Source organism: Miniopterus natalensis, chromosome 1 (assembly GCF_054644295.1).
Source record: "Miniopterus natalensis isolate mMinNat1 chromosome 1, mMinNat1.hap1, whole genome shotgun sequence".
Classification (NCBI taxonomy): domain Eukaryota; kingdom Metazoa; phylum Chordata; class Mammalia; order Chiroptera; family Miniopteridae; genus Miniopterus; species Miniopterus natalensis.
This window is the reverse complement of record NC_142081.1, coordinates 88826783-88854457: the sequence shown is the minus strand read 5'-3', so window position 1 is coordinate 88854457 and position 27675 is coordinate 88826783.

The following is a 27675-nucleotide window of genomic DNA, read 5'->3' as shown; positions in this document are numbered from 1 at the left end:
CAGAGAGGCAGCCAAAATGAGAAGACAAAGAAACATGTCCTAAATGAAAGAACAGGATAAAATTCCAGAAAAAGAACTAAATGAAATGGAAGCAAGCAAACTATCAGATATAAAGTTCAAAACAATGGGCATTAGGATGCTCAAGGAAATAATAAACGAACTTAGTGAGAACTTCAACAAAGTGATAGTAAACATAAAAAAGGACATAGAAACCATTTTAAAAAACAGTCAGAAAAGAATATCATAACTGAAATGAAGAATACATAGAAAAAATCAATAGCTGATTAGGTAAAGCAGAGGACTGGATCAGTGACTTGGTAGATAAGGTAACAGAAAACACCCAGCTAGAGCAGCAGAAAAAAAAAGAATACTTTATTCTTTTTGAGTTCTATTTTCTTTTACTTAATTTTTCTCAACACCCATTCATAAAGTATTAAACTACACATTATTTAAAAATATAATTTTCTCCCCCCAACCATTTTCTTTTAGCCATAAATAACTCATTTTATTTTTTAAAAAAGCATTCTACAAAAAATAAAAATAAAAATCTAGATTAAAAAAATCAGTTGCCACCATTCATATATGGGTATATGGGCTTGGATATTAGTTGGTTTCTCTTATATTATCAATAATAAGCACGATGGTTCCAAACTCTGGCTGCACATTTGAATCATCTATAGAGAATTTGGTTTAATTGATCTGGGTATGAAGGAAGAGAATTAGTGTTTTTTAAAAGCACTCCAAGTGAATCCTATTTTGTATATAGTCTTGAGAAGCACTGATTTAGCACATATATTAGCTCATTTAATCAAAAGATCACATTTTCCCAGCTGGTGTGGCTTAGTGGTTGAGGGTAGACCCATGAACCAGGAGGTCATGGTTCAATTCCAGGTCAGAGCATATGCCTGAATTGTGGGCTCCATCTCTAGTAGGGGGTGTGCAGGAGGCAGCCAATCAGTGATTCTCTATCATCATTGGTGTTTCTATTTCTCTCTCCTTCTCCTTTCCTCTCTCTGAAATCAATAAAAACATATCTTAAAAAAAAATCACATTATTAATATGTAAGTAGCACTGTTATCTGGGTAGTTCATGGCAGCAAACTGAGAAGCTGGATTGAATCCAGTTTAGATAATCCCTCCATTCATGGAGGAAGTCTGCTATGGTGAACTAAACCTTGGAAAAATAATTCTAGAGAGAACCATAATATTTACCTGCTCAAAACCCAATTATTGGCAAATTGCAAGAACAATTTTCCTATTGATTTCTACATATATTCCCTCAAAACTCTCAAAAGATTTATTCATACATTTCATCTTTATATTACCTTTGGTATCTTTCACAGTTTCAGAGAATAATCAGTCATTAGTAAAGAGTTACTCCATTTATTTTCTCTTGACTGATACTTTGATTATTCTCCATTCATGATTTCTTACTTTATAAATTATACATTTTTACTACCATATAAAATGTAAATTATAGATTTATAATGAGAGATTTTAGAATATAACCATTATTTCATTAATTTATATTGTTTTTATAGAAACCCATTTTAAAAAATTAATTTTTGACATAAAATAGATCTCCAAAATAGTTGGGTTAATATTATTGTTCATTGAGCTAATCCTTGCTGGAGAAATACACTAATATTCAAGGTACAAAGGATATTATATAAACTTAAATACCTATGTCAGTGATAATCCAGATTGGATTTAAGACAATCTCATCCAATAATATTTATGCTGTCCAGGCCACAGTAAAAATGTAGTTAAAAATAATAGTTTAATGTTATTAATATTGATCAACAAGAATCATGTCTTTAAAATCTTAACACTTGTATTTGTGCCATTGTAAGTTCTACAGAATATGCTCTAACACATTTCAATCAGGCTATTGCCCGGAGGCATTAGTGTTTGCTTTCTTTTCTTTTTGAAATTGTGCAATGTTCAAACATTAATATTTTGAATAAGGTGAATTTTTCATCACTTGTGATTTAAAAGATAGCTGTAATTTTTTAAAAGAAAAAAGGGAAAGCAATTTAAACATTCAAACTCACCTGCTGCAGATTAAGACCCTCAAGATCTGAGCCTACCCTGTTTATTCAGGGCATTTCCCACTATTGTTCAATAAGCATCATCCACTTCTACCATGTTATTTTCATAAGGCTTCCACACTTTCACTTTTCATTGCTTTCTCCATTGATGTGCGCATGTTCCTTAGCCTGCCCAGAATGCTTTTAATTCTCAAGAGTAAGGGTGGGTTGAAAGCTTTCCAGCCGCGGTATGTGGCACTTAAAGAAAAGTTGATTTAAAAAAATATTTTACTTAATTTCATTATAGTTGATATAATTTTTATTGCATGGGACATCATGGAAAACAGAATATTATGTATTAATAATAGTAACAACAAAAATGGAAAAGCAGTACATAAATTTAATAGCTACCTATGTTTCTATAAAAATGATACTGGGATATCCTTAACTTAAAGCAGTATATATATATAGTAAAATGGTTCTCCAATTTTAGCCTGAGTCAGAATCAACCAGAGGACTTGTTAAAAAAGACTGCTGAACTCAAACTCCATAGCTTCTAACTCAGTAGATCTGCTGCAGGGTCCAAGTATTTGTATTTCTAATAACTTTCCAGTTAATGCACAGGTTGCTAGTCCAGCAATCACACTTTGAAAAGCATTGATAGAGAAATTTAAAAAGTTCAAGTTCACTGGAATATTGGTTTTTTGAATACATGATATGTGTATGCTTAATATACGTATGGTTCTTCAAAAACACCAGTTTTAAATGAGAGGTCAATTTGTGAACTATAAAGAAAGAGATCAAAAGAAATTAGTGTCAGGGAGAAAATAGCAGCAATTTCTTTTATGTAGAAGACTCATCTTTGAGATAAAGGAAACCAAGACTGGATTATAAAATAGCTATTCATTCCAATGATGTTTATTGCAACATTGTTATTTAAAAAAACACACAAAAAAACACTGGAAAGAACCCATTTAACAGAGGCCTAGTTAAATATACTACAGTATGCTCAACTATAAAGGACTTAAAAACAATTAGGTTGATTTAAATGTGCTGCTATGGAAAGATTTTGAAGATATATTAATTATGCTTTAAAAATTAAAGAACAGGAAAGATCATTTCTTTGAATAAATAATAATAAAGGTGACATCAGCAAGATGGAGGGCCAGGAGATCCCAGTGCTAGTCTCCCCCACAAAAACAACAGAAACAATGAATAAACAATGAAAATAGCTATAGGGAAGCTTTGACCTACAAAGGAAAGCAACAGAAATCTTGAGGGGCCTAAAAACCAAAACTGGTTACATAAAAAAGTGTAGGAAGCATTTTGCCTGAGTCAGTCACCTTATCATCCAGCCCAGGGTAGCCAGAAGGGAATCCCTCGGAAAGATTTCACCACAGAGGGAAAGGAGAGCAAGAGAGCCCCAGCATACCTCACTGCCATGGATGTTTGCAGCCTTTGTTACTGAGGACTCCCACAGTGTGCACCAATGTTGGTCCCAGCTGATGGAGCTGCTTGGACTCTCCCCCTTTCCACCTATTTATTTTCCAGAGCTGGAGCTCTGACTGTGATGAGACCTGTCCTCAGGGGCACCAGTAGCTGCTGCACCTTATTTTCTGAGATTTGGAAGCCACAGCGAGTGCCTCATCATCTGTGAGAGTGGAGGAGCTACCAACTGCTCTGAGCCTTGAGATCCTAAGTTGTGGCTTTGACTTGCCATTACCAAGTTGCTGCTGCTCTATACTCTACCCTCTGTATCCTGACACTTGGCTTTAATGGACCATCCCCTGGACATACTGTTATGTTCTGTGACTGCCCCCTGGGACCAGAGTTCAGACTTTGACCCACCATTCCCAGGCCCTGACACTACTGTATCCTGCTCACTGAGCCCAAGCCACCACTGCACCCTGTCATCCCAGGGTCCAGGTTGCTGCTGCATTTCCTCCAATTCCCTCCCTCAGTCACTGCTGTGAACTCAAGAGACCTAGGCCTTAGTTCGGCAGGAAATCTGCAATCCAGAAATGCAGCAGCCCAGCAGCCAGTGACCTCACAGCTACCTTCAATCAAGTGAGGGAATTTGGCAAGTCAAATTTATTGCCAGTGGAACTGCCTTACAAGAAATGCTAAAAAGGATGCTAATTAGCAACATGAAAAAAACACAAAAGTATAAAATCTTCTGATAAGATTAATATATAGTCAAATTAAAAATATTCCAACACTGAAATGATGATTTGTAAATCACATTGAACTATAGCATATAGATTAAAAAGGAAAAATATTTAAAATAACTATAGCTACAATATTTTGTTAATGGACACTATAGAAAAGATGTAAATTTAGACATCAACAAATATGTAGAACTTTTTTATGGAACTGAAGCTATCAGTTTAAATTAGATTGTTATAACTATAAGATGTATTATAAAAGCCTTATGGTAATCACAAAGCAAAAACAATAATAAAGAGAAACAAGTTATAAAGAGAAATAATAAAAGCATATCACTACAAAAACCTGCAAAATATAAATGCACAAAAAAGGACAGCAGGAGAGGGGAAAAAGTACTATAAAACATTCAGAAAGTAATTAACAAAATAGTGATAGTGAGCCCTTACTTATCAATAATTACTCTAAATTTATAAATGGTTTAAATTCACCAGTTAAAAGACACAGAGCTGTTGAAAGGATAAAACCAAAAAACCAAGACCCTGATCACAAGAGACTCATTTAAGCTTTCAGGACACTCATAGGATAAAGGTGAAGGGATGGAAAAAGATATTAATGCAAATAAAAACCAAAAGAGAACAAGAGTAGCTATATTTGCATCAGACAAAATAGACTTTTAGCTAAAAATGGTCAAGAGAAAAGTAATCAGATGATGAAAAAAGGGTCAATTCATTAAGAAGATATAGCAGTTTAAATATATACATACCCGATATTGGAGTACCTAAATATATTACACAATTATTAACAAATATGGACATAAAAATAGACAGCAATGCAATAATACTGGAGGACTTCAATAACCCACTCTCAATGGATAGATTATTCAGAAAGAAAATCAGTAAATGCCTTGAACTACACTTTAGATCACACAGACTTAACAGACATACACAAAGCACTCTAGATAAGAGAAAAAAAAGGAACCCCCCCCCAATTCTTCTCAAGTGCACATAGAACATTCTAAAAAGTAGAGCATATATTAAGTCACAAAATAAGTCTTAAGAATTTAGTAGATTGAAATCATATCAAGTATATATTTTTCTGACCACAATGGCATGAAACCAAAAATCAGGAGGAAAGCTGGGAAGTTCACAAATATGTGGAAATTTAACATACTTCTTTTTTTTATTCTAAAAATTATTATCATTATTATTATTATTTTAATTCTCACCCCAGGATATTTTTTCCATTGTTTTTCAGAGAGAAGGAAAGAGAAACATCGATGTGAGAGAGACATCGATTGGTTGTCCCAATTGGGGCTGAGCCTGCAACCGAGGTACATGCCCTTGGCTGGAATTGAACTCGGGACCCTTCAGGCCAGGGGCCAACTCTTTAAACACTGTGCCAAACCTGTTAGGGCAAACAACATACTCCTGAATTACCAATAGGTCAAAGAAAAAATCAAAAGGAAATTTAAAAACCTAGTAGTAAACAAAAATGGAAACATAATATACCAAAATTTATGGGATACAGCAAAAGCAGTTATAGCTGTTGTGGTTACAGTGACAAATGACTAGATTAAGAAACAAGAAAGATTTCAAATAAACAACCTAACTTTACACCTCAAAAAACTAGAAAAGAAAGAACAAGTTAAGCCTAAAGTTAGCAGATGGAAGTTAATAAAGATGAGAGCAGAACTGAAAAAAAAAAAAAAAGGACTAGTAAAACAATAGAAAAGATCAATAAAACTAAGACTTGGTTTTTAAAAAGATTAACAAAATTGACCAAAATTTAAGTAGACTAAGAAAAAATAGATGAAATTAATAAAATTATAAATGGAAGAGAGGATAATGCTTTAGATACGACAAATACAAAGGATAATGAAGCTATTAACAATTTTATACCAACAAATCAGAAAAATTATATTAAGTGAATACATTCTTAGAAACATACAACCTAACAAAACTGAACCATGAAGAAATGTAAAATCTTAACAGACCAAAAACAAATAAAGAGACTAATTTCTTCATAGTAGCTTTAAAAAAAATCCATTTAACACTGTTGGACACTTGGATTGCTTCTATCTTTTGGCTATCATAAATAATTTTCCTATAAACATGGCTAGTCTGCTTTTCATTCCTTTGGGTATATCTGGAGTGGAATGTGTGAATCATATGGTAATGCTATTTTTAATATTTTGAAGAATCGCCATCCTGTTTTTTATTGCAGTTGCACCATTTCACATCCCCACCAGTAGTGCACAACAGTTCTAGTTTCTTTACATCTCAGCCAACACTTATTTTTTTCTCTTTCTTTTTCCTTTCCTCTTTTCTTTCTTCATTTTTTTTTTTTCTTTTTCAGTAATAGCCATCCTACTGCGTCTGAAGTGATATCTTATTGTGGTTTTTATTTGCATTTGCTTAATGAATAGTGATGCTTACCATATTTTTATGTGCCTATGGGAATTTGTATATCTTCCTTGGAGAAATAAATGTCTATTCAAGTTCTTTGCTCATTTTTTAATCAAGTGTTTGTTTTCATTGTTGAGTTTTAGAAGTTCTGTCTATATTCTGGATATTAACCAGTCAGATATGTGATTTATAAATATGTCCTCCCATTCTATGGTTTGCCTTTTACTTTATCAATATTGTGCTTTGTTGACTAATTTTTAAATTTTGATAAAATTTGTCTATTTTTGCTTTGTTTGCAACTTTGATGCCATATCCAAGAAAACACTGCCAAATCCAATGTCATGAAAATTTCTCCCTATATTTTTTTAAAAGTTTTATAGCTTAGCACTTACTTTTAGGTCTTTAATCTTTTTAAGCTAATTTTTGCATATAGTGTAAGGTAAGTGTCCAATTTCACTATTTTGCTTGTGGATATCCACTTTTATCAGCATGGTATGTTGTAACAATTCTCCTTTCCCATTGAATGGTCTTGGTATTCTTGTCAAAAATTATTTCACCGTATCTGTGAGGGTCTAATTTTGGGTCTTCTATTCTATTTCATTGGCTATATGTTTGTCTTTATGTCAGCACCACAGTCTGATTACTATAGCTTTGTAGTAAGCTTTGAAATTATGAAATGTTATTTTTCAAGATGATTTTGACTAGTCAGGAGCCGTTAAGATTCCATATGAATTTTAAGATGGATATTTCTATTTCTTCAAAAAATATCATTGAGATTTTGATAGGGATTGCACTGAATCTGCAGAGCACTTTGGTTATTATTGACATCTTAACAATATTATTTGCCAATCTACAAAAAGTCTAGTGTTGGCTGAGATGCTGGGAAACAAGCCCTTTATGAATTTGCTAAGAGAATTATTAACTAATGTCATTTGGAAGGTAATTTGTCAATATATATTAAAATAAAGACATACATATCCTTTAAAACAGCAATTCCAGTTTACGTGCTCTATAGAAATACAATTGCAATATATATATATATATATATATATATATATATATATACACACACAATGATATTTATTACACCATTGTTTATAGTAGTAAAAACAATTTGATAAAAATGTGAATATCATTCAATAGATAAATGGTTGAATAGCACATTCATATTATGAAATATTAGGCCACAATTTATAGGTGTGAAAAATAAAGAAATCTATATCTAAATACCTGGATCAGAGGTGAGGGAGATCCATGCATATGATCCTATTATTGTACAACCAGAAAACACACACACACACACAAACACACACACACACATTTGAAGAAAAGTTTGGTAAAATATACTTGGCTCATAAAATTGGTTGTCTGGGGAAGGGGCCCGCCCGCAGGTTGGAGATGATTGGTAAATAGAGACAATGAAAACATAGTGTAATGTTTTATTTCATATATTTTTATATAGCAGTGATTCTTTTACCTTTATATAGAGTTTTTCTTGCTTTAGAGATCCCAGCAGGCAGAGTATTTGTAGTTTCAACTTTTTTTTTGTTTAAGATTAAATTTTTTGGATGTCCTAAAAAATGAAAATATTATTAATAAATTACCTTAGAAATTCCCTCATTTCAACTTTTAAAAGTTAAAATAAGTTTTAATCCACTTCTAAACCACAACTTCCTTGTATTTTTTCTAAAGTTTAGATAAAGCAACTTTATTAACACAAATATTTTCTCTCTGATTTTTTCTTGCTGAGTATTTGATATTTATGAACATAAACAGTAAGAGTACATATCAAGAAAAAGAAATATTGTAAATAAAAATGTCACATAAGGAGCTTTTTTATAGTAAGACAGTTAAATAAATGTTAACAATTAAATAAATCTCTTCTCTGTATGGAATAGCATATACTTATTTAAAAAAAAAATTATATTCCCATAGCAAAAAATCTAGTGCTACAATGGAGGAAGAGATACTTAGAAATGCTATTGCAAACATACACATTTTGAGCACTGTTTAAAACATTAAGCAATAACAAAAATAGTTTCAACGTGTTCATTTAGGGAAGAATACACCAGAAAAAGCAGAATATGGGCATTTAGATGGCACTCTTTCAAAGTTAATGTGAAAAGTGTACATTGATGTGTTGAATTTTCATAATGCATGTCTTGCAAAGAAATAAAATATACAACTTTTCCATTTTTAAGGCAAATGTTTATTGAAAAAATCTTTATCTGCCATTACTTTAAGATTAAAAGACTTATGATGGAATTAGGTTAATGCTGGCCTCATAAAAAGATCTTGGAAGTGTCCCTTCCTATTGCATTTTTTGGAATAGTTTGAGGAGGACAGATTTCAGTTCTTTGAATGTTTGGTAAAACTCCCCTGTGAAGCCGTCCAGACCTGGGCTCTTGTGTGCTAGGAGTTTTTTGATTACCACTTCAACTTCGTCAGTGGTTATTGGCCTATTCAGGATTTCTGACTCTTTTTGATTGAGTTTTGTAAGGTTGCATTTTTCTAGGAATTTGTCCATTTCCTCCAGGCTGTCCAGCTTGGTGGTGTATAGTTATTCATAGTATTTTCTTAAAATCCTTTGTATTTCTGTTGGGTCAGTTGCTACTTCACCCCTTTCATTTCTGATTTTGTTTATTTGGGTCTTCTCTCTTTGTTTCTTGATGAGTCTGGCTAAAGGTTCATCAATCTTGTTTATCTTTTCAAAGAACCAGCTCTTGGTTTCATTGATCCTTTGTAATTTTTTTAGTCTCTATGTCACTTATCTCAACTCTAATCTTTATTATTTCTTTCCTTCTACTTACTGTAGGATTTTCTTGTTGTTCTTTTTCTAAATCTTTAAGTTGTAGAGTTAGTTGATTAGAAGTTTTTCTTGTTTTTTTTTTGAAGTAAGCCTGTAGAGCTATGACCTTTCCTCTCAAGATTGCTTTCATTGTGTCCCATAGATTTTGGGTTGTTGTGTTTCCACAATGAAATTTTTATTTGTTTCCAGGAAGTTTTTGATTTCTTTCTTGATCTCACTGGTAACCCATTCATTGTTTAATAATATGCCATTTAGCCTCTATGTGTTTGAATGTTTTTAGTGTGTTTATTGTAGCTGATTTCTAATTTCATGCCATTGTGATCCAAGAAGATGCTCACTTCACACCTGTCAGATTGGTTACCATCAACAAATCATCAAATGACAAATGCTGGCAAGGATGTAGAGAAAAGGGAACCTAGTACACTGCTGGTGGGAATGCAGACTAGTGAAGCCACTATGGAAAACAATATGGAGTTTCCTCAAAAAATTAAAAATGAAACTGGTTTGACCCAGTGATCCCACTTCTAGGACTATATCTTAAAAAACCTGAAACATCAATCAGAAAGAATGTATGCACATTATTATTCATAGCAGCACAATTTACAATAGTTAAGATCTGAAAACAGACCAAGTGCCCATCAGTAGATAAGTAGATAAAAAAAACTGTGGTACATTTAAGCCATGGAATACTATGTAGCTGTAAAAAGAAGGGTCTTTTATCCTTTGGGACAGCATGGATGGAACTGGAGGGTATTATGCTAAGTGAAATAAGCCAGTCAGAGAAAGACAAGTATTACATGATTTCACACATATGTGGAATGTAATAAACAAAATAAACTGATGAACAAAATAGAACCAGAGACATAAAACCATAGAACAGAGGAATTTCAGAAGGCAGGTGGGGGTGAGGGAGTGGGGGAAAGAGATTAATCAAAGAACTTATATGCACATATGCATAACCCATAGACACAGGTAAGATTGTGGAGAAGGAAAAAGGGAGATATTTGTAACACTTTCTACAATGGAGATAAATTTAAGGGGGGAAAAAAAGAAAAGAAAATATGAGACTGTAGGTTGTGTTCACCTGAGGTAAACAATAGAAAAATTTAACATTAACCACAACAGAAAGTTGACACTTTTTTATTTGGTTTCATTAGTAAAATAATAAAGAAAAAAGGCTTATGATGCAGAATAGAAACATGTGTGTAGCAATATTTTTAATTCAATCCATAAAAAAGACCATTAGTGTTATTCTTTAATTAGGGAACAAAGATTTAGATAGTGGATTATTTGTTAGTTCTTACTCTTTTCCTTTTTGTTGTTTCTTTAGGCAATATAGCTACATATAAATATTATTTCTTTCAAAGAGAAGGCTTTGAAGAGAAAACCAAAATTATAGGTAAAACTAGGAGTTACATAAATGGAAAGCAGTATTGTAAGTTATATGAAGTGGCTGATGAATCTAAAGTGAATTACATTTTTCTGTATATTCAATGCAATCCCTATTAAAATACCAATGGCATATTTCACAGATCTAGAACAAACACTTCAAAAATTTATGTGGAACAAAAAACACCCTGAGTAGCTATAGCAATCTTGAGAAAGAAGAACAAAGTATGAGGAATCACAATATCTGCTATAAATTATCTTACAAAGCCATTGTAATCAAAATAGTGTAGTACTGGCACAAGAACAAGTATATAGATCAGCAGAACAGAACAAAGAACCCAGAAATTTACCCAAACCATTATACTCAATTAATATTTGAAAAAGGAGGCAAGAACCTACAATGGAGAAAAGACAGTCTCTTCAATAAATGGTGCTGGGAATATTGAACAAGTACATGCAAAAAAATGAAGCTGGACCACCAACTTACACCATACACAAGAATAAACTCAAAATGGATAAAAGACTTAAATGTAATCCATGAAACAATGAAAATCCTAAGAGAAACCATAGGCAGCAAATTTCAGACAACTCATTTAGCAATATGTTTGCTGATATATCTCCTAGGGCAAGGGAAACAAAGGAAAAAATAAGCAAATGAGGCTACATCAAAATATAAAGCTTCTGCACAGCAAAAGAAACCATCAACAAAATGAAAAGGGATCCCACTATCAGAACATATTCACCAATGATACACCTGATACGGTGTTAATTTCCAAAATATATAAAGAACACATACAACTCACCAAAAGGTAGACAAACAATCCAATTAAAAAATGGGAAAAAGCCCAGAATAGACACTTCTCCAAAGAGGACATACAGATGGCCAAGAGACATATGAAAAAATGCTGAAGATAACTAAATCATCAGAGACATGCAAATTAAAACCACAATGAGGTATCACCTGTCAGAATGGCTACCATCAACAAATGACAAGTGCTGGCAAGGATGTGGAAAAAAGGGAACCCTAGTACACTGCTTGTGGGAATGCAGACTGATGCAGCCACTATGGAAAGCAGTATGGAGGTTTCTCAAAAATTAAAAATGGAACTGCTTTTTAACTTAGTGATCCCACTTCTAGGAATATATCCTAAAAACCTGTAACATCAATCAGAAAAAATATGTGCACCCCTATGTTCATAGTAGCACAATTTACAATAGCCAAGATCTGGAAACAGCCAAGTGCCCATCAGCAGATGAGTGGATAAAAAAGCTGTGGTACATTTACACCATGGAATACTATGCAGCTATAGAAAAGAATGATTTCTTACTCTTTAAGACAGCGTGAAGGGACCTGGGGAGTATTATATAAGCCCATCAGAGAAAGACAAGTATCACATGATCTCACTCACATGTGGAATTTAATGGGCAAAATGAACTGATGAACAAAATAGATCCAGAGACATTGAAGCATGCAAGAATATATTAACCAAAAAACTTATATACATATATGCATAATCCATGGACAGACGATGGTGCAGTGAAAGCCTGGGGATGGGTCTGGAGTGTGGTAGAAGGTGTCAATGAGGGAAAAAGGGGAAATCTGTAATACTTTCAACAATAAAGATAAATTAAAATAAAATATAAAATAAAAAAATAAAAAAGTCAAAATAAAATAAAACAAATTACATTTTTCTAAAATATGCTGAAAGATTCTGATCTCACTGTCTTGCAGTTAGTAGGAAGAAGGTTACAGCTTATTTGAACATAAAGGCCAAATTATAATTAATTTTTAATTTTGAAGTTTTGTTTGTCTAATATATCTTATTTCAATTAATAGTTTAATCTAACTTATCCCTGAATTACACAGGGTGAGGCAAAAGTATTTTTACAGTTATTTGTATGGTAAATCACACAATAATTAATAAATAATAATATGAAAATAAACTGTGCTTTGTATACTCAAAACTGATCACCCACTTTTGCCAAAACCTGTACATCCACAGAATGTTAAAATGTAGGTAATGGGCATGATAGTAAGAGATAAAGAAGCAGAGTTAGAATTAAAAACTGCCAAAAGTATTAATAGCATATATAATTATTTTGGGTTTTAGAGAACATAATAGATCAAAGAAAAACATCTACAGAAAAAAAGTTCAAACTCAATATCTGTAGGAAATGTACCATGGTAAAGCTTATATAATGCCTCTGGAGCAATGAATAATAAATAGGGTCTGTAAATTAGTTTTTAGATATGAATGGAATAGATACCTGATGAGATGATATTGAAGGGATATGGAAAAACAAACATAATGTTTAATTTTCTTCCAACCAATCCTCATGTTAAGTCTTTCTATTGCAAACCCTTTCTTGGAGTGGACAAAAGAGGCATATATAAGGAAGAGGATTATAAATGAGTTTATCTCAGTCATCTGCAGGATCTATCATAGCGCAAAAAAGGAATGTTGAGGGGAAAAAAAGTAATTACAATTTAGTGGTAGTGGGGAAGGAAGAGCCATGTCAGGAACACTAATCATCCACTAAAAATGCGTGTATGCTATATGTGCTTCATTCATTATTTATTTCCACTTATGTTTTGTTAAACTGGTTATATGACTAAGGCTAGTACAATCTGATTGATTTAATAATTAAAGTTTTATTAATTTAAAAAGTCACATTTTACACTAAGAATAATAATTACCTGAAGGTTCTTTATTCAGTGAAGGAAAGTGGATGTTTTTGTAAATCCTTGACACAGGCCTAGATTTTTTCTTAAGAGCTTTTGAAGGTTCAGTCACATGGGGTGAAAATTTCTCATAAGTTCTGCCTAGAAATATTTGGAAAATGTGTTAGATATAATATAGATTGCATTTATAACTCTTTTTAATGCACAGTGAGTCAGTTGCCAATAGCAATAAAACGTTTTAAAAATTGGAAGTATAAGACTGGAGGATGATGTCTAAGGAGTCTGGAGGTTGTTTTTTTTCACATAATTAAAATATTCCAAAGATGAGTGTGGTGATGAAAGCACAGCTCTGTAAATGTACTAAAATCAATTGAGTTGCACACATTAAATGAGTAAATTGTATATGAATTATATCTCAATAAAACTATTAAAAAAATCTGTCTTATCATCAAAAACAATGGAGAAAAAAAGTCAGTGGAATGACATATTCAAAGTAATGAAAGCAAAAATTTACAACCAATAATTTTATACCCAGAAAAACTATTATGAAAAATATAGATGAAACAAAGACACTCCTAGGTAAAAAGCAACTAAGAAGTTTTGTTTTTATATTAGCAAACATGTCTTAAAGAATTACTAAAGGGAACATATCAGGGAGAAACATATGGTAACTCAAATCTACGTGAAGATATAAAAAACAACTTGTAGATAATTATATCAATAAATATAAATGACACTACACATTTTTTACTCTTTTCTTCTATTAACTAGTTAAAAGATGACTGCATAAAATTGTATTGCTGGGCACATAAAACAAAATTCAGTTTTTCTTCTATATATGAGACTTGAATAATTTAAAAACTAAATTAGAGAAAAAATTTTATTTGTAACAGCAATGCAAAGAATGAAAGAGTAATAAATTTAACAGAAGAGCCAGGCTTGTACTAAAAGTTACAAAACATTGCTGAGGAAAATAAAAGATCTAAATTAGTGGTTTTCAATATTTTTAATCTCATAGCACACATAAACTAATTATTAAAATTCTGCAGCACACCAAAAAATATTTTTGCCCATCTAACAAAAAATAAGTATAATTTTGATTGATTTAAAGAAAAATAATAATAGTAATTACCTCTCCATTTTTCTCCAAAGTGACTTTTTAAAAATCAGTTACCTATACTTGTAAATAAGGATTTCTGGTCCATGAATTAAACAATAATTTGCAAACTTATTATGCAACATGACCAATAAAATGCAACTAATAACCTATATATTTATGGTTCAAGATGGCATTCACAACAGACAGCTATCATTGTGAAAACCAAAATTCAGTTTTTCTTCTATATATGAAACTTGAATAATTTAAAAACTAAATTATTCAAAATGGCTATTGCCATTTTGTTATTTGACAATCTAAGGAAAAAGAAGTTACTGGCCCTTATTAAATAGTCAGGTATTGCATGTTATAAAAATTTTTGCAGTACACATGTGCTGTGGCACACCAGTTGAAAGTTGCTGATCTAAATAAATAAATAAATTCAATGTTTACTTGTTGACTTTCTGTCTGAAAGATCTATCCATTGATGTCAGTGGGGTATTGAATCCCCCACTATGATTGTATAGTAGTTGATCCCTCTCGTTATGCCCATCAAGATTTGCTTTATATATTTAGGTATTCTTCTGTTGGGTTTTTAAGCATTTACAATGGTTATATATTCTCTTCCTGGATTGTTCCCTTTATCATTATGTCGTGTTCTACTTCGTCTCTTTTTATAGGCTTTGTTTTAAAATATATTTTTTATGTAAGAATTGTTAGCCCAGTTTTTCTAATATCCATTTCATAAAATATCTCTTTCCATCCTTTTACTTTTAGTCTCTGTGTGTCTTATATTCTGAGATGGGTCTCTTAGAGATAGCATTATATGAGACTTGTTTGTTATCCATTCACCTACCCTCTACCTTTTTATTGAAGCATTTCAGACATTTACATTGAAAGTGGTTATTGATAGGTACATATTTATTTTTTATAACTGTGTTTCTCATTTTTTTTTTTTTTTTTTCTTAAAAAGAACCTTTAACATATCTTTTAATATTGGCTTGGTGGTAATGAACACCTTCAGCTTTTTTGAATCTGGGAAGCTATTTATTTCACTTTCATTTAAAAAAAATATTTTTATTGGTTTCGGAGAAAGAAAAGGAGAGATGGAGAGAGAGAGAGAGAAACATCAATGAGAGAGAAACATTGATCATCGCGCCTCCTGCACATCCCCTACTGGGGATAGAGCCCACAGGCTGGGCATGTGCCCTGACTGGGGAATCAAACTGGAAATCTCTTGTGCATGAGACTCAACCAACTAAGCCACAACACCAGGCTCACTTTTAATTTTCTTTAATATTTTATATTATTTTATTTTATATTATAATTTATTTATTTCATTTTATTATATTTTATATTATTTTATTATTTTATATTTTTATTATTTTATTTAATCTTATTTTATATTTTATTATTTTATTTTATATTTTTATTAATTTATATTATTTATTTTATTTATTTAATTTTATTATTTAATTTTATATTTTATTTTTATATTTTTTAATTATTTTTTTTAATTTTATTTTTGTTTAAAATATAACAGAGACCCCTATTTCTTCCCAACGACCCATTCTATCTGGTCCTCTCCCCCTCCCCAGGCCCTCCCCCCACCATTGTTTGTGTCCTTCAGTTGTGCATATATGCATATAAATTCTTTGGTTATTCTCTCCCGCTCCACTCACCCGCCCTCCTCCATCCTTCTGACATTCGTCAGTCTGATCTATGCTTCCATGTCATTGAATCTATTCTGTTCATCAGTTTATTAAGTTCTTTAGAATCCACGTATAAGCGAGATCATGTGATGTTTGTCTTTTGCTGCCTGGCTTATTTCACTTAGCATAATATTCTCCAGGTCCATCCATACTGTCCCAAAGGGTAGGAGATCCTTCTTCTTTATAGCTGCATAGTATTCCATGCTGTATATGTCCTACAACTTTTTTATTCACTCACCTACTGATGGACACTTGGGCTGTTTCCAGATCTTAGCTATTGTAACCTGTGCTGCTATGAACATCGGGGTGCATATATCCTTTCTGATGAATGTTTCAGGATTCTTAGGATACATTCCTAGGAGTGGGATTACTGGGTCAAAAGGCAGTTCCATTTTTAATTTTTTGAGGAACCTCCATGCTGTTTTCCATAGTGGTTGCACCAGTCTGCATTCCCACCAACAGTGTACTAGGGTTCCCCTTTCTTCACAATCTTGCCAGCACAAGTCGTTTGTTGATTTGTTGATGGTAGCCATTCTGACAGGTGTGAAGTGACACCTCATTGTGGTTTTAATTTGCATCTCTCTGATGATTAGGGACATTGAGCATTTTCTCATGTGTCTCTTGGCCATCCGTATGTCCTCTTTGGAGAAGTGTCTATTCAGGTCCTTTGCCCATTTCTTAATTGGGTTGTTTGTCTTCCTCTTGCTGAGTAGTATGAGTTCTTTGTACACTTTGGAAATTAGCCCATTATCAGATACATCCTTGGCAAATATGTTTTCCCAAACTGTGGGGTTCCTTTGTATTTTGAGGCTGTTTTCTTTTGCTATGCAAAAGCTTTTTAGTTTGATGTAGTCCCATATGTTTATTTGTTCTTTTGTTTCTCTTGCCCTAGGAGATGTATCAATGAAAATTCCATTACGTGGGATGTCTGTGACTTTACTGCCTATGTTTTCTCCCAGGATTTTTATGGTTTCATGACTTACATTTAAGTCTTTTATCCATTTTGAGTTTATTTTTGTGTGTGGTGAAAGCTGGTGGTCTATTTTCATTTTTTTGCATGTTGTGGTCTAATTCTCCCAGTACCACTCATTGAAGAGACTGCTTTTACTCCATTGTATGCTCTTTCCTCCTTTGTCAAATATTAACTGACCATAGGTGGTGTGGGTCTATTTCTGGGGTTTCTGTTCTGTTCCATTGATCTATATGCCTGCTGTTGTACCAATACCAGGCCGTTTTGATTACAATGGCTTTGTAGTAGTTTGATATCTGGTAAAGTGATTCCTCCCACTCTGTTCTTTTGTCTCAAGATGGCTGCAGCTATTCAGGGTCTTTTTTGGTTCCATATAAATTTTTGAAATGTTTGTTCTAGGTCTGGAAAATATGCTGTTGGTATTTTAATAAGAATTGCATTGAATTTATAAATTGCTTTGGGTAGTATGGACATTTCAATGATATTAATTCTTTCTATCCATGAGCTTGTATATTCTTCCACCTGTTAAATCTTCCTCTAATTCTTTTTTCAGTGTCAGGTAGTTCTTTGAGTACAGGTCTTTTACATTCTTCGTTAAGTTTATTCTAGGCATCTTACTATTTTTTTTTTAGTTGCAATGATAAATGGTATTGTTTTTTAGTTTCTCTCTCTGAGAGTTCATTATTGGTATATAAGGATCCCATTGATTTCTAGATGTTAATTTTGTATCCAGCTACCTGGCCAAATTCGTTTATTAAGTCTAGTAGTACTTTGGTGGAGTCTTTAGGGTTTTCTATGTACGATATCATGTAATCTGCAAATAATGAGAGTTTTACTTCCTCCTTTCCAATTTGGATACCTTTTATGTGTTCTTCCTGTCTGATGGCTGTGGCTAGGACTTCCAGTACTATGTTGAATAAGAGTGGTGAAAGTGGACATCCCTGTCTTGTTCCTGTTTTTAATGGAAATAGTTTTAGGTTTTGCCCATTGAGTATGATGTTGACTGGAAGTCTGACATATATGGCCTTTATTATGTTGAAGTATGATCCCTCAATTCCCACTTTGCTGAGAGTTTTTATCAGAAATGGGTGTTGGATTTTGCTGAATGTTTTTCTGCATCTATTGATCATATAATTTTTGTCTTCCATTTTGTTTATGTGATGTATCACATTTGTTGATTTGCGGATATTGTACCAGCTTTGCATCCCTGGAATAAATCTCACTTGGTCATGATGTATGATCTTTTTAATATATTGCTAGATCCAGTTTGCTAGTATTTTGTTGAGGATTTTAACATCTATGTTCATCAGGGATATTGGTCCGTAATTTTCTTTCTTTGTAGTGTCTTTATCTGGTTTTGGAATTAGGATGATGCTGGCCTCATAAAAAGAGCTTGGGAGTTTTCCCTCCTCTTGAATTCTCTGGAGTAGTTTGAATAGAATAGTTGTTAATTCTTCTTTGAATGTTTGGTAAAACTCGCCTGTAAATCCATCTGGTCCAGGACTTTTGTTTGCTGGGAGTTTTTTGATTACTACTTCAATTTCATTAGTTGTTATCAGCCTATTTAGGTTTTCTGCCTCTTCCTGATTCAGCTTTGGAAGATTGTATGCTCCTAGGAATTTGTCCATTTCCCCTATGTTGTCCAATTTGTTGGCATATAGTTGCTCATAGTATTTTCTTACAATCCTTTGTATTTCTGTTGGGTCAGTTGTTATATCGCTTCTTTCATTTCTGATTTTATTTGTTTGGGTTCTCTCTTTATTTCTTTCTTTATTTTTTAAAAATATATCTTTATTGATTTCAGAGAGAGGAAAGGAGAGGGAGAGAGAGATAGAAACATCAATGATGAGAGAGTCACTGATTGGCTGCCTCTTGCACGTCCCCAATTGGGGATTGAGCCCCCAACCTGGGCATGTACCCTGACCAGGAATCGAACCCCTATCGCCTGGATCCTAGGTCGACACTCAACCGCTGAGCCACTCCCAGCCAGGCTCTCTCTTTATTTCTTTGTGAGTCAGGCTAAAGGTTCATCAATCTTATTTATCGTTTCAAAGAACCAGCTCTTGGCTGCATTGAGGTTTTTTTTAGTCTCTATGTCACTAATTTCTGCTGTGATCTTTCTTATTTCCCTCCTCCTACTTCCTCGGGGCTTTTTTTGCTCTTCTCATTTTAGTTCTTTTAGTTGTGTTAGATGGTTCATTAGATCTTTTTCTTATTTCTTGAGATATACTTGTAATGCTATGAATTTTCCCCTCAGGACTGCTTTTGCCATGCCCCATAGATTTTGTGTTGTTGTCTGTTCATTTTTGTTACTTTCCATGAAGTGTTTGATTCCTTCCTTGATCTCATTGGTAATAACATGCTATTTAGCCTCCATGTGTTTGATAATTTTTGAGTTTTTTTATAGTGGTTGATTTCTAGTTTCATGGCATTGTGATCTGAGAAGATGCTTGATATGATTTTAATCTTCTTGTATTTGTAGAGACTTGTCTTGTGCCCTAACATGTGGTCTATTTTTCAGAATGTTCCATGTGCACTTGAGAAGAATGTGTATTCTGCTGCTTTTGGATGAAATGGTCTATAAATGTCAATTAAATCCTTAGGTCTAGTGAGTCATTTAAGGTCTGTGTTTCCCTGTTGATTTTTTGTCTTGATGATCTGTCCAATGCTGACAGTGGGGTGTTAAAGTCCCCCACTATGATTGTATTACTGTCAGTATCTCCCTTAAAGTCCCCCAAGAAATTTTTATATATTTAGGTGCATAAATGTTTATAAGGGTTATTTCCTCCTGTTGAATTGATCTCTTTAGTATTATGTAGTGATTATCTTTGTCTTTTGTTATGATCTTTATTTTGAAGTCTATTTTGTCAGAAATAAGAATTGGTACTCCAGCTTTCTTTTCCTTTCCATTTGCATGGAATATTTTATTCCATCCCTTCACTTTCAGCCTGTGTGAGTCTTTTGCTCTCAGTTGGGTCTCTTGTAGACAGCATATATTTAGGTCCTGTTTTCTTATCCATTCAGCTACCTTATGTTTTTTGATTGGACCATTTATTCCATTTACATTTAAGGTTACTATTGATATAAACTTATTTAATGCCATTTTTCTTCTTTATGCTGATGTACCTTTCTCTCACTATTCCTTCTTTTTCTTATAGCAGTCCTTTTAGCATTTCTTGCAATGCTGGTTTGGTGGTACTGAATTCCTTTAGCCTTTTTTTTGGTCTGGGGATCTCTTTATTTCACCTTCAATTTTAAATGATAGCCTTGCTGGATAATGCAATCTTGGTTGCATGTTCTTGCTTTTCATTACTTGGAGAACTTCATGCCATTCCCTTCTGGCCTGAAGAGTTTCTGTTGAGAGATCAGCTGTTAGCCTTATGGGGGTTCCGCTGTAAGTCACTGCTTTTCTCTCTCGCATCCCTTAATAGTCTCTCTTTGTCCTTGCCATTTGCCATTTTAATTATGATTTGTCATGGCATGGGTCTCTTTAGGTCCCTTTTGTTTGGAACCCTTTGTACTCCCTGAAGTTGTTTACCTGTCTCTCTCCAGCCTGGGGAAGTTGTCTGTCATTATGTCCTCCACTAAATTCTCTATCCTTTCCTCTGTTTTCTCCCCTTCTGACACCCCTTTGATTCTAATGTTTTTTTCGCTTCATGTTGTCCCAAAGCTCCCTTAGATTGTACTCATGCTTTTTAAGTGTTTTTTTTCTATTTGCTGCTCTGATTGAGTGATTTTTTCTACCTTGTCTTCTAAGTCACTTATTCTTTCCTCTGCTTCATTGAGCCTGCTTTTAATTCCTTCCAGTGTATTCTTGATATCAGATACAACATTCTTTATTTCTGTCTGATTTTTGTTTATGTTATGTATCTTTCTTTTATGTTTTCCCTAAAGTCCTTGATCTTATCATCTATTGCCATATTTTTCTCTTTAAGTTCCTTGAACATCTTCACCATCAATACTCTGAACTCTTTCTGATAGCTTGCGTAACTCCCTCTCATCAAAGATTTTTTTCTGGAGATATTTTCTTTTCTTTAATTTGGGGGTTGTTTCTTTGTCTCCCCATTTTGGTAGGTCTTAGTGTTTGTATCTATATATTAGATATATTTGCTTTCTCCCAGTCTTGTGGGGTGAGATTTTGTCTTGTGAATCCAGTGGAGCCCACAGGTGTGTTTTCCTTATACTTCTGAGCTCTTTGCTCTAGGTGTATCCCTTTTATGGGTGTCCCTTTTGTGGTTTCTTTATGTTCTCCTGTTGTGGTTGGGTATAGATGGTCATTGGCCAGTCCTTGTGAGGACTCTCCTCTCAGGTTGGCTAACTGTGTCTCAGCCTCAACCTCGTCATGTAAGCTGTTGTATGGGTGCTGGCAAGGAAGGACAATACACAACTAAACTACCAGGAAACAAGGGGTATCATACAAAATATCTTGACAGTTACAGTGAAATCAACCCAAATAAAAATAGAATTCAGAATGAAGGGAGAACACACACACACACACACACACACACAAAACTTACAAAAAAGAGAGAAAAAAAAGTAACGCTTAGAGAGATGTATATTATTGTTAATAGTGATGAAAATTTAGAAAAAATAATAAACTAAAATGTAAAAAATAGAGAATCTACTGGGAGATAACCAAGGTAGAGAAACAATTCTGAAGGAAGGTCCAGCAAAAAATTAAGTGAGAGAATAGGAATAGGATAATAGTTGAAAATGAGAAAATAAAAATACAATAAAGAGAATAAGAGAAACTAACAATTGAACAAAAAGACAGGAAGACAGAATGGAGAAAAACAAAAGAATGAAAGAAAAGAAGAAAGAAAAAAAAAGAAAAAAATTTATGCTAATGGATCTAGAGGAGAGAGAGAGATAAAACCTCGGCAGGGAGGGAGTCCAGTAAGAGATCTGGGGGAAACTATAGAGAAAAGTAGTATACTTGGTTATAATAATAAAGTCCCAGTCGTTAAGCAGGGATATCAAGAAAGTCTTGATAGTATAAGCAAGGATAAAACAAAACAAAGCAAATAAACAAAACAAAACAAAGTAACAAAACTAAAAACAAACTAAGGAAGACAAAATTTTTTTATTAAAAAAAATTAAACGTTTTAAAAATAATTTAAAAACATTATAAAATTTAAAAAAGAAGAAACAAATAAATCCTCCCCTCTTCTCTTCTTCCTAAGGGAAAAAGTGAAAAAACAAACAAACACACAAACCAAAAAAAACCACACCAAAACCAAAACCAAACCAACCAAACAAACAAACCAAAAACCCAGAAGAAAAAAAGACAGTCAGGTGAGCTTCTTCTGGGCAGCTTATGTTGTCTGCGGGTCACTGTTTTGTGTGCCGATTTCAGTTCTCCTGGGAGGTACTTGTGTATCAGCCAATGTGAGGAGCCATCTAGGTTTGGCTCTGGTGTCCTTAGGTAGATGGTTGACCTGAGGGCTCTCCATGGACCACCTCCTTTTGTCAGCTATTTTGCAACTTTGCAGTTGCCTGGTCTTACTCCAGAGTTTTCTGTAGAGTCTTTAGGGTGAAGGATGTCTAGTGTAGCTCAGGGTATCACTCCCCTTAGAGCTTTCACTGTCAGACACTCACTCTGCAGGAGTTAGTCTCTGCTCCACAGCCAGCCCCTCAGTCCCTACCCTGTCCTCTGATTCTAATTTCCCATGTTCTGGCCTGGTGTAGTTTCAGACTGATATCAGTTTGTTGCCTTTTCTGTATGGGCCTTTTCAGCAGCCTGGGTCCAGTGGGTACGATTAAAGAACATTCTGGTGAGCCTTTTGCCTGCCCAGCCCCCACCAGGGGTTTTCAGCATTTCCTCCAGTTCCCAAACAACAGTCCCTGAGAGTACTGTTCTTGTAATGTCCTCCTGTGAGCTGCTCTCCCTCCCCTCTCAAGACTGTGCCTTGTGGGGGTGCCTGGGGCCTCAGTGAGCTGGAGCAGCTCCTTTCCTGTTTAAGGAGGTGCTACCAGGCTGCAGGAGAGGCAGGTTTGCTCTGCCCATCCCTTCCCAGATCTGATTTGCTGGTTGCACCAGGCCTGCCCCTCAAACAGTCCACTGTGCAGACGCCAATCCCAGCCTCTGCTGGTCTGTCTGCCCAGTGCACGCAGGGAAGATGGGAGGCAGTTTCCTAACCAGAATCAAAAAACCACACAAAGCAACACACAGGCAGACAGTCTTCCTCACAAGGTCCCACTGCCTATGAGCCAGGGCACTCAGCATGAGGGGACCCAAAGTCAGCTCCACACAGCTCCCTGCACTGCTGATCTCAGCAAAGCTGGGGCAGCTTCATGTGCCACCATGGCACCCCTCAGGGCTGGTCACAGATCCCAGGCTCTCCCCAGCAGGAGCTCAGTACCACCAGGGCAGTGCCCTCAGGGCTTGTTACAGATCCCAGCCCCTCAGCACAGGGAGCTCAGTGGGAGAGGACTCTTCCCCTCCCCCACACCACACAGATTGAGTGCTTTCTGGGGCTCAACACAATGCCTTACAGGGAGGCAGAGGGTGTGTGGTTCCTGTGTGTGGTTGCTCAGTGCAGTCTTCTAGTCTCTTACTACTCGTGTGGCACACACTTTGGACAGCCTTTCCTATGGTCGGCACCTTGAGCACTAAACGCCGGTTGTGTCTGCCATTAGAAGCTTTGTTTCCTAGGAAGATGTCATCTCCTCCTCATGGATTTACCACTTCCCTGGGTCCCTCTGCACTGTGCTTGGGGCATTTCTTCCTCTCTCATCTGCTCTGGGTGTGAGATCCCCACTTTTGGAGGCCTGTCCACACTCCTGATGGGAGGGAGCTTTGCAGCCTCCAGGCCTCAGGGCTGGGAGCCCAGCACAGGCTTCAGGGGGGACTCCTCCTTTCTAAGCTCCCCTTTCTTACCAGACTCTATGATGTTTCTTCAGTGCTCCCTACTCACATTATGTCCACTCAGGTATGTTTCTCTGGTTTTTCCAAGCTGGCTATATAGTATTTTAGGAGTAAATTGATTCTGTGGCTAGGAGCGGGGGCCTCTGCTGCTTCTCATAGTGCTGCCATCTTCCCTCTATATTTTATTTTATTTTATTATTTTATATTATTTTACTTTATATTTTATTTTATTATTTTATTTTATTATTTATTTTAATTTACCTTTATTGTTGAAAATATTACAGATATCCCCTTCCCCCCATTGATTCCCTGGACTCTGCATTAGCCTCACACACAGGCCTTCCCCTTACTATTGTGTGTCCATAGGTTATGCATTTATGCATATAAATTCTTTGGTTAATCTCTCCCCATACACTCTCCCACCTCCGCCTTACCTCTGAGATTCCTGTCCCATGCTTTTATGTCTCTGAATCTATTTTCTTCATCAGTTAATTTTGTTCATTAGATTCTACATGTGAGTGAGATCATGTGATACTTGTCTTTCTATGACTGGCTTATTTCACTTAGCATAATACTCTACAGTTTCACACATGCTTCCCCAAAGGGGAAGAGATCTTTCTTTTTTACAGCTGCTTAATATTCCATGGTGTAAATGTCCCACAGTTTTTCTATCCACTCATCTACTTATGGGCACTTGGGCTGTTTCCAGGTCTTAGCTATTGTAAACTGTGCTGCTATGAACACAGAGGTGCATAAATTCATTCTGATTAGTGTTTTGGGTTTCTCAGGATATATTCCTAGAAGTGGGATCACTGGGTCAAATGGCAGTTCCATTTTTAATTTTTTGAGGAACCTCCATACTGTTTTCCATAGTGACTGCACCAGTCTGCATTCCCACCAGCAGTGTACTAGGGTTCCCTTTTCTCTACATCCTTGCCAGCACTTGCCATTTGTTGATGATAAACATTCTGACAGGTGTGAAGTGATATATCATTGTGGTTTTAATTTTTATCTCTCTGATGATTGGTGACTTTGATCATTTTTCATATGTGTCTTGACTATCTGTGTGTCCTCTTTGGAGAAGTGTCTATTTAGGTCCTTTGCCCATTTCTTAATTGGATTGTTTGTCTTATTGTTAAGTTGTATGAGTTCCTTATATATTTTGGATATTAACCCTTTATCAGATGTGTCATCAGCAAATATGTTCTCCCAGACAGTCAGCTCCCTTTTTATTTTGTTGATGGTTTCTTTTACTGTGCAGAAGCTATTTATTTTGGTGTAGTCCCATTTTTTAATTTATTCATTTGTTTCTCTAGCTCTGGGAGATGTATCGGCAAGCATATTGCTGTGAGAGATGCCTGAAATTATGCTGCCTACATTTTCTTCTAAGATTTTTATGGATTCACATCTTACATTTAAGACTTTTATCCATTTTGAGTTTATTCTTGTGTATGGTGTAAGTTGGTGGTCTAGTTTCATTTTTTTGCATGTATCTGTCCAATTTTCCCAAGACCATTTATTGAAGAGACTGTCTTTACTCCATAGGATGTTTTTGCCTCCTTTGTCAAATATTGATTGAAAGCAATGTCTTGGGTCATTGATTCCTTGTGTTCTTCATTCTGTTCCACTGCTTTATATGCCTGTTCTTGCACAAGTACCAGGCTGTTTTGATTACAGTGGTTGTGTAGTAAAACTTGACATTTGGTATTGTGACCCCTTCAACTTTGTTCTTTTTCTCAAGATTGTCATGGCTATTCAGGGTGTTTTTTGGTACCCTATAAAATTGAAGTGTTTGTTCTAGGTCTGTGAAAGATGCTATTGGTATTTTAATAAGGATTGCATTGAATTTATAGATTGCTTTGGGTAGTGTGGTCATTTTAATGATGTTAATTTTTCCAATCCATGAGCAGGATATATTCTTCCACTTGTTTATATCTTCCTCCATTTCTTTTTGCAACGTCCTGTAGTTTTCCAAGTACAAGTCTTTTATCTCCTAGGTTAAGTTTATTCTTAAGTATCTTAATTTATTGTTGCAATGGTAAATGGGATTGTTTTTTTCTAAGAATTCATTTTTAGCATATAAAAATGCCATCAAATTCTGGATGTTAATTTTGTATCCTGCTACCTTGCCAAATTCATTTATTAAATTTAGTAGTCTTTTGGTGGACTCTCTAGGATTTTCTATGTACAATATCATGTCATCTGCAAATAATGACAGTTTTAATTCCTCCTTTACAGTTTGGATGGCTTTTAAGTTTTCTTCTTGTCTGATCACTGTAGTTAGGACTTCTAGTACTAAGTTGAATAAGAGTGATGAAATTGGACACCCCTGTCTTGTTCCTGTTTTTAGGGGAAATGCTTTTAGATTTTACCCATTGAGTATGGCTTTTGCTGTAGGTTTGTCACACATGGCCTTTATTATGCTGAGGTATGATCCTTCTATTTCCACTTTGTGGAGAGTTTTTATCAAAAATGGGTGCTGGATTTTGTTAAATGCTTTATATGTATTTATTGATATGATCATGTGATTTTTGTCTTTCAATTTGTTTATGTGATGTAGAACATTTATTGATTTATGAATATTGTACCAGCTTTGGATCCCTAGAATAAATCCCATTTGGTCATGATGTATGACCTCTTTAATATATTGCTGGATCTGATTTGCTAATATTTTGTTGAGGATTTTAGCATCTATGTTCATCAGGGATATTGGCCTGTAATTTTGTTTCTTTGTAGTGTCTTCATCTGGTTTTGGAATTAGGTTAATGCTAGCCTCATAAAAAGTGCTTGGAAGTGTTCTGTCCTCTTCAGCTTTTTGGAATAATTTGATGAGGATAGGTGTTAGTTCTTTAAATGTTTGGTAAAACTCTCCTGTGAAGCCATCTGGACCAGAGTTTTTGTGTGCCAGGAGTTTTTAGATGACTGCTTCAACTTCATCAGTGGTTATTGGCTTATTCAGGTTTTCTGAATCTTCCTGATTGACTTTTAGAAGGTTGTATTTTTTTAGGAGTTAGTCCATTTCCTCCAGGTTGTCCAGGTTGGTGGTGTATAGTTGTACATAGTATTTTTTTATAATCCTTTGTATTTCTGTTGGGTCAGATGTTACTTCACCTCTTCCATTTCTGATTTGGTTTATTTGGGTCCTCTTTCTTTTTTGATAAGTCTGGCTAAAGGTTCATCAATCTTGTTTATCTTAACCAGCTCTTGGTTTTATTGAGTTTTTGTATTGTTTCTTTAGTCTCTATGTCATTTATTTCCACTTTGACCTTTATTATTTCCTTCCTTCTACTTACTCTGATGTTTTCTTGTTGTTCTCTTTCTAAGTCCTTATGTTGTAGGATTAGATAGTTTATTAGAAATTTTTCTTGCTTTTTGAGATAGGCCTGTAGTGCTATGACCCTCCCTCTCAGGACTGCTTTCATTCTGTCCCATAGATTTTGGGTTGTTGTGTTCACAACAAAATTTTTATTTGTTTCCAGGAAGTTTTGGATTTTTTTTAAACATACCTTTATTGATTTCATAAAGGGGAAAGGAGGGGGAGAGAGAAA